Consider the following 9,267-nt stretch of genomic DNA (forward strand, 5'->3'; position numbering starts at 1 on the left):
TATAGTTATATGAGTGAAACAAAACAGCTTACGAATTCGCGGTAAGAATAATGATTTGTTTGGTCTTTGTTAGGCATCAATTAGAGTTGCACATGGTTCATGCAAGCAAGGATAAAAACTTAGCAGTGGTTGCAGTTACCTACAAATTCGGCGCACCGGATTCATTCCTTGCAAAGGTGAAATGGTTTGATATCATTAGTTATCATTGATTGACCAAGAACTGGTTGACACACATTTCTGTATGTCGAAGCTGTTCATGTTGACTAGATTATTTTATCAAATAAAATGCTATAAAGACAGCTGAATTGTCACTGTTAGAATCAATGTTTTATAAACCAGACTGAACCGGCCATGAATTACCACTGTTAGAATCAAAGAAACTGTATTGAACCGGGCGGTCCGACCTGAACCGGTCATTTTTTCTGTTTTGATCAAGCCGGCATAAGTTTCAAAAAACCAGTTGAAGCTCATACTAAATTAGCTTCTTAATTTTGAGTCCAAAATGCTATTGGCTCGCCCTAAACAACCCAGGGAGTGGCATGGAGAGGATAGGATGCAATATATTGTTCGAAGAAATAATAATTCGTACTGATTGGTATGGTACTTTACTTTCATATCCTCATTTGGATCTACCGACTCTCTAGCCAATTTGTAAGGCGTAAGAGTAAGGAGTGAAACCTTAATTGCTATTGTTGGCTTTGAGTTAGAGCTGCTTTAGTGGAACAGAACTTAAGGCTTCTTCTTATTGCTTTCCTTGAAGGGCTTTCTCCCATCTTTGAATCAGTTACCCCAATTTTGGTTTCATAATACATCCCCCGACAGGGGACGACCATACTTGTCCAATTTATCTCTCTCAACTTGGATGCCATGGGGTGGGAATGTATAGTTAAGGCTTAGCACCCTTACTAGTCAAAGTTTTCTTTGTTTAGTCAAGCAGTTTATAAAAGAGAATTCCTTATGTTGCTAGTAAGTACGTAAACAGATCAGGTGTAGCAGGCAAATACATGAGGTGAGCAAGGAAAATGCAGACACTTTGGTTTGGCAATTTGAGGACCAAATAAAGAGGTTCCACGATGAAGGTGCGGCCTCCTCTTCCAATGGCTGGGACCGCTTGATTCCTTTTCCAGAGAGTCCTCCCGCACTTTTTCTTCCCCTTCATTATATGGGTGGCCAGATGTTTAGCAATAGGGTAACATTACTTAAGTATCACTGCACTTGGGCATGGTATAGGTTTTCCACTTAATCCACTATCAATGTATCAATGATGGTGGTCGTTCTGGCTGGGGGGCAGTGTTCACTTATCAGCGAGTCATGAATCAGAGCGGGAGCGACGAATCGCCGTATGCCCAAGCCAGGGAAGGCAGTCCGTGGGTTTGACGGGCCGATCAGTCCCCAGCTCCTCATTGATCACATATAAGATGGATATGATTAGACAATGGGGGCTACCACTTGGTAAGAATATGTGGGTGCCAGCGAGTAGGCCCATGCTTCTAAGATGTGTTGGGTGTATGTGATATAACTAGATCTTAGCTCTTATTTAGATAACCTCATTAGACAAATTCTGTTTCCCCTTTTGAAATTATGAGTATAACTATTCAGATAAACGCCTTAAGCCATGTTTGGCAACCATGAATTTTTTCCAGTTGATATATTTGTTTGTATATCTTTTACCAGTTGCAGAATAATAATAGTCGGCTTTGTATTTTTTTTGCAGATTATCCCTAAAATCAGGTCCATTGGAGCAAGTGAAGAGGTGGGAACCATTGATCCAAGGGATATAAAAATTGGATTGAGAAGATATTACAGATACATGGGCTCTCTTACTGTTCCCCCATGCACTGAGGATGTAATTTGGACAATAGCCAAGAAGGTAGCTTGAAATTTACCTTTTAAGTGGACGCGCTTGGGAAATGATACTTCCATCCTTTTTTTTAAAAGGAGGTGAAACTGTTGGGAAAGAGAGTGGAAATATCATTTTCCGGCCTTTTTCAATCGCCATCTTTTGTAACTTACTGGCTGATTATAGCTTTGTTGGAATTATAACATCTCATTAGAAAAATGTAAATAAAGGGAAGTACCATCGCATGCGATCATACAAGCACAAATGCACTGGATCCCATCAGAACTCCGAAGTTAAGCGTGCTTGGGCGAGAATAGTACTTGGATGTCGACGTCTGACATCCTGGGAAGTCCCCGTGTTGCATCCCTCTCTTTTTTTTAGGGATTGAGCCTGTAGCTCAATTGGTTAAGGATTTGGTTTTCAACCTTGAGGTTGGAGGTTCAATCCCAGCTTACCGATCGAAAAAAAAAAAGGGGAAGTGTCATTATTTAAGAAGTGAGTGTGGATAGATATCAATTCCCTAGAAATATCTTCTTTTTACAAGATTTTTTTTATTCACGTACCCATTTACTTGTTGCTTTATTTTGTTTTAGGTTCGAACTGTTTCCATGGAGCAAGTAAGAGCATTAAGGGACGCCGTTCATGATGTAAGTTTCTTCTCTCGTAACAATTAATACAACATATTGTGAATTTAGTTTAAAGACAAACATAATAGAAAGATTCAACACACAAGCACACAATACGAGGTTCAACATCGATGCCTAAATTCACATATCAAGAATCGATTTCCATGACAGAAATAAAACAAGAGCGAAAGATTACACTGGAAAATCCCTCTCTCAAGCCCTTCCACAATCTCTCTTAAAAAATTTCCAGACGAGATTTCTTATTCTGTTTTTTTTTTCCTGAATTACATTTCTTATATAAGTATCTCACTTGTTCTAAAGAACCATCCACACACATCATTGAATCATCATGGTCTTGATTCCACATGACTTTATCAACACAGCCAATGCACATGTGTAGTTGCCCAGAGTTAAGTCCTCTAAGCAACTCTAGAGAGACATTGATATGTACTCTCTCACAATATAAACTGCCACCTCATCAGACTGTTCATTCCATTACATTCATCTTCCTTCATTAGGACTATGCACCCGCGCAATTTTCATTGCTTCACTCGTGTTTTAGTGCTTGCAACCTCTGGAATCGAACCTGCTCACCTCATGTCATTTCTGCCCCCTGATTTCATTCATTTTTTTTTGGATCTAAATCCTAGAGTCGGAATAGGATGCCGATTTCAGTTCCTGATTCCATCAATCCAATGGATTAGAAGAATCAGGAAACAAAGTCGGCATCCTATTCCATTCCTATTCTGAGTCATCTGTCAACGGGATGAAAAAAAAATCCAATAAAAATTAATTCCGTCTGGCAGAATCAGAATACCATGCATTTGTTTCCCCATCTATTCCGCGGCCTCCCTTATTCTCTCTATTTATTCAAACCAAACATCAAATCGAGTAGAATCGGAATAGGATGCCATTTCAGCTTTTATGATTCCAACAATTTAAAGGCACCCTTATTTTGGATATTATCTCCCTTGTGAAATACCATCATGAAATGATCTTTTAACACCCAAAAAATGCTTACAAAAACACCATTTCAATTATTTTCAAAAGAGCTTATCTTTTAACTGGCTAGCCTGACTGAGAAGTGCCTGATTCAAATCCCCACCATACACTCGGTAACATCGAATGGTTGTAATTTCGCACCGTAATCTATCCATGATACATCACACAAGATGGATGGTCAAGATCAGCATATCCACCAGTGACGTGTATCGTGGAGATAGCGTAGTAGATAAAGCCATCAGCTACAATCCTAGTAGTAGAACTCTTGTAGGAAATTTTTCATGTTTTATCAATTAAATTGAATATTGTCTTATCTTTGTTTTACCTTTTTTTTTCAGGGGTGCAAAGAAAATGCAAGGCCTGTTCAAGCAGAGAAAGGGAGGACTGTTTTCTATTATGCACCAGGGTTTAAACCACATGCCACATAATCAATGTGCCTTAGAAAAAAGAACCAACTCTACATCTCTTATTTTTCCTATTTTAAACCAAATGTTAAGACAATATTATAGTCTAGGCTGTTCGGATCATGATTTTAAAACTTGTGTCATTGTCAATTAGGGGTGCAACTGGGGTCCATTTTTTGGAATTTGGGTTGAGCTTTTTTCATAAAATGGGGTCAACTTTTGGGTCAAACCTGCCTCTGCAGCTGGGTCCCCTTCTCAGGCTAAAACCTCACTTCTGGGGTATTTACTCAAAGGAATTGGATTCAGTGAGTCCATAGAAGGATAAAATTTCCTTGGGGAAACCCAAAATAAAGCCTGATTGATCAAGGCCTTAAGATCATCCTATCAAGGTGTTCTCAACCGCATTTGGCCATACTTATGGTTTCCTTTCGTATCAACGGATCAGATCGCCCACATGAAGCATAAGCAAGCGCGATAAGGACATTAGAATGGAGTCTAATAGCCCATCTTTTTAAGATTTTCCTTGTTAGTTTAATATTTTATAGGGATTTTCAAAGGAAAATATAGTGGCACTAGTCACCTTATTAAAAAGCTCATCCAATTAGTTTGTTGATTCAATATACAGTTGAGGCTCAAATAATAATTAATGCTCTGTAAATTTCTAATTTTTATGAATCTTATTGCTAGACAATTAGTCAGCATTGTCCCTATGCTGATAAATTATACTCTCGTTTCTAGTAATTAATTCAAAAATCCAGTACACACAAATTAACCATAATCTTGTTCAAAGTAATGTAAGCACATATTGTGGGTAGGTATTTAAGGGTAGCTTCTGTTAGAGTAATTAGGTCAAGCAAGAGGTTACTTGAAGCATTACACCCAAGGTATCTAATTTGGAATACCAAGTTTGTTGCCTCCAACCCCTATATATATTAGATACACTAGGGTTTTAATAGGTTAGTGGGCTCTAGCCCAAATAGGCCCACTACACCGGTCCATTATCTTATTGGGCTTATATTAGAACATACATGGGTTATATTATATACCCAACAATCTCCTCCTATGTTCTACATATAGCACAATCCAATAGATAGATAGTGTAATGTTCACAACAAAATATTGAATCATCCACATCACCATATGGTCTATATCATAAAAGATCTGTAATCCAACTGAAAACACGAATCTTTTTATGACAAACCAAGAGTTTTAGATATACAACAAGCTAAACTCAATCAAAAAGTAGTTTCACATATAAGTGAACCCCACTGATCTTAGAGGAATTCATTCATGGGGTATGATTCTCATCGAGATCCAAAATAAAGTTCCACAAAAAAGTGAACTCTATACATACTGAAATAAAAGCATAGTCTTTATGACTTTAGAAGATTTAAGTAAGTCATCTTCATCAAAGTCCAAATCAAGACAAGCTCCTCCTTTTTTCGCCAATCCCTGTGAATTACCAAATATAGATTTCATAAAAATAAATCCAATCATTTGTGTAAAACATTAAAGTATCTAGTTCTACCTGAAGAAGAACTTAGTACAATTCCAAAATGACTGAAAAAGTATCAGTATCACTCTCACCATAAGCATCATTGTCAAGTTTCAATAAAGAACAAGACATAAACAGCTTCTTTTGCAAATAACCATTCATAATTGTCAAGTTTCAATAAAGAACAAAACCAAATAGTTTCTTTTGCAAAGAACCATTTCATGTTTCTTTTTTGGAATGTTACAGTCATCTTATCCATATTTGAGTTAAGCTGTATCATCAAATTTGGAATGTACAATCTTTCCCAAAAAAGGACATTTCATCAAATGTGGAATGACATACAACAACTGTAAACATCATCGAAACATATCAAGTGCCTATCTTAGCCAAAACAGAGGAAGATTCGAAAAATTCAAAATAACATGGATGTAGGTTAAGACATGTCTACACGGTCTTTAACCCCATCTCCCCTACAATTTTGAATATTTGATCTTTGGTCAGTCCCTGTTGTGAGAGCTTCGGCCTATTATCCTTCGATTTCGTATCAATCAAAGTAATAATCCCGTGTTCTTGAGATAATTCAGCATATGGCCTGTTGCAGCCTAAGATGTCTCCTCTTACCATTAAAGAGTGAGTTCTTCACAACCATTGTTGCAGCTTGATTATCACATAACACACATAAGGAACTAATCCTTAACCCACTAAAGAACTAATCTTTAATCGGGTCAGTGGAATGCCATAACCATAATCAGATTCTTTATCCCTTAGCTTTCATCTATAGCTGAAGTTAGGGCATAAAGTTCCAATTCAACTTCCACACAACAACAATAAATTTGCTGTCATCTGATTATGAGCCCCATGATACATCAGAATAAACTTCCACAATAAGTGGATGGCCACCATAGTTCAGAGCATACTCTTGAGTACACGAAAGGTATCTCATCAGCCTCATAAGGGCATTTCTATGCTCATGGCCAGGAGTGCTAGTAAAATGACTCAGCATGCCAACTATAAAGGCTATGTCTCGCCTAGTGCAACACAAATATGAGACGACCAATCAGTTTAGAATAATCTAACTGGCTCACACTGTCTCTTCTCACACTGTCTCTTCCTTAGAGATCAGCTTCTTGGTATAATCAAAATGGTGTCGCAATCGGTTTGCACTCACTGCATCCTCAAAAAGGAAAGTAGTTTTTCATATAATGGGCTAGGCCAAGGGTGATTCCCGGCTTTTCAAAAAACTTACTTTCATACCAAGAATGATGTTAACAACACGGTCTTTTCATGTCGAAGTCTTTACCCAATGGTAGTTTCACATTTCTCATCACAGAGAGAGATTGGAAAGAAGAATCAACATCTACATACAAACAAATAATCATGACCTTATTCGACACAAAACAATAGTAAAGGCATATATCCGAGTTATATGTCAGAAACCCAAAGCTCTTGACTATTTTGCCAAATTTCTAATGTCACAATTTAGGTGCTTGATTAAGACCATAACAAACTTTGTATAATCACATGCAAATATCTACTTGCAGCCCGTAGTTTTGGCCCCTTTTGGCAAATCAACTAGCTGCTAAGTTAGATTTTCTAACAGAGAGCTCATTTCATCATGAATGGCTTCTGCCCACAACATAAAGTCCTTAGATCTCATCACGTCCTGATAGGATGGTGGATCATTCTCCAATTGGTAGGTCACAAAGTCCTCACCAAATTCTTTGGTACTCTATCACATGGAGGAGCATATAGAGATTTAGGATGTGATTTGCAGTCAAAGCTGCCTCTCCCCAAATGCAACTAGGCATGCCAACTAACATTAACATGGAGTTTAACATTGAAGTTAATGTCATGTTCTTACACTCAGCTATGCCAATTGATTGAGGCGAGAGAGGAGCAGTAGTTTCAAGGATTACACCCTGAGAGGCACAGAATTCCTTGAACTCTGTCAATGTGTATCTTCTCCTTCTCGATCACCCCTAACTCTCACACTTGTCAAATGTAATTGACATATATAATGGTATCTTATGAGTATTAGTAAGTTAGATCATTTTCTGATAGTGCACATGTCCCAATCGGTTGTGTAACAACTTAGGATCAATTAGCAGTGAACAATCCTGACTAACAGTCTCATTTTTTTAAACTCAAACCATACATACCATCTATCAAATATGCACAACCAAAATATGTTGAGTGAACAGTCAAAATTACTATACCACACAAATGAAGTGCATAAACCAAAATAGTAGTAACTACTTTAACATCTTATAAAGGTAGTTGTTTACCTGAAGAAAGGGCCAAGTTCGCAGTACCAGTGTGAGTGACCTCCATGTCTGCTCCACTAGCCACTGTACCAGTCTCCTTTACTTCGGTAACACGAGTGAAAAGTTTCTTTGAGTTGCAAGTATGACAGATGGCAGCTGTATCTAACCACCAATTTGAAGAATTACTGGCCTTATCTTTTCCCAACATGGCAGTGAAACTTTTAGGCTCAGCCTTATCTACCAACATAGTAGCTTCCTTATATGGTGTGTCAGATTTAACCATCTGAGGTTGCCTATAATCTACAGCAAAGTGACCATATCTCCTACAATTGTAGCACTTGCCCTTCTTTTCTTAAAGACAGTCTTTTTGGCTTCCAACTTGGGAATATCACTATTAGGTGACTTGGATTTCTTAGGAAAGTTCTTGGGATATATCACCGTGTTAGCAGCTGACTGTTGCTGTCTAACCATCTCCAAGTTATTCCTAGCTCGATTCTCATCTTCGATTCGAATGAATCGTTTGAGAGCATCAAATCCCACTTACACATTTTTCCTATACATTTCATTTTAAAAAGAATGTCATTGAAATTCATCAACTTCTTCATTCGTGTCAGCAAAGGTACTCAAAACGGTGTAAAAACAATTCATATATTTTAGACCGAATTGAGTCTTTCACTTCCATGAATTAAACTCAGATCCACCAAATGATTGAAGTTTGACCATCTCAAAGGGAATAGTAGTTTTTTTTTCATTTTAGACCAACTACAAAAGTAAATATGGAAAGAGTGCACCTGATTTGTGTATCGCGAAAGCCGAAGCCAAATGGGTAAACCAAGTCGCGTACCAAATCCAACAGCCAAGGTGAAACCCTTCAGAAAAAAATTATCACCAAGGTAATAACCCAAACCCAAAACCAACAGCTATTGGGATTTATAGGGGGTGAACCAAGCAAAGAACCAACCAAGGCAAAACCGAGGCAAGGTGCTAAGCTAACTAGTAGCAAACTAACCAAAAACTGGTAGTGAACTGATTAGGCAAACCAATTCGCTACCTGCGGCAATAAATCAGACCAACTGCAAAATCTCATAAATCAGTTCTGATTTGCCAAACTAGATTTGGAAGAAAATTGCCCAAAGCAATTTTTCTTTCAGACCAATTAAGTTGGTTGCAAAATCAGCCAACAAAGCCACTTGAAACTGGCGGCTAACACTCTAAGATGAGAGATTGAGTTGGGTGAGAAATTGAGTTGGGCACTAAGTAAGCCTGTCACGAGGATGAGAAATCCGGTTGCGAGTTCATTCAACAAAACAGAATCTGTTGTTCTTGGACGAGAAAGAGAATCAGCCCCAAAACTAATCCAAACGACAGCTTGGCCCAATATGACCAGACTTTTTGGGGAAGAAGACAAAGAAGAGGCACATACCCGTATGACCCCCAACAAAACGATGGTTGGATGGCAAAAGAAACGTGGGTTTCTAGTGGTACGTGGCTGAAGCGGAGGATAAAAATCCAATTACTAAAGGGCAAAGCGAGATATGGCAGATGTCTTCTTTTGAAACCACCAATGGATGAAATACAAACAACGATTGGGTGGAATACAAGCAAACAAACGATCTTATAACCCTCTTTTATTCTG

The 9,267-nt window shown here is 38.1% G+C and overlaps 1 pseudogene; it reads left to right on the forward strand.

Moving 5' to 3' along the window:
- The first annotated feature begins 2,082 nt into the window (after nucleotides 1–2,082).
- LOC143846133 (5S ribosomal RNA) lies at nucleotides 2,083–2,207 on the forward strand (annotated as a pseudogene).
- The last annotated feature ends 7,060 nt before the right edge of the window (nucleotides 2,208–9,267 follow it).

The sequence above is a fragment of the Tasmannia lanceolata genome, unplaced genomic scaffold (assembly GCF_043159265.1).
Source record: "Tasmannia lanceolata isolate RefF3 unplaced genomic scaffold, GAP_Taslan_0.1 ptg000002l, whole genome shotgun sequence".
NCBI classification, from domain to species: Eukaryota; Viridiplantae; Streptophyta; class Magnoliopsida; order Canellales; family Winteraceae; genus Tasmannia; species Tasmannia lanceolata.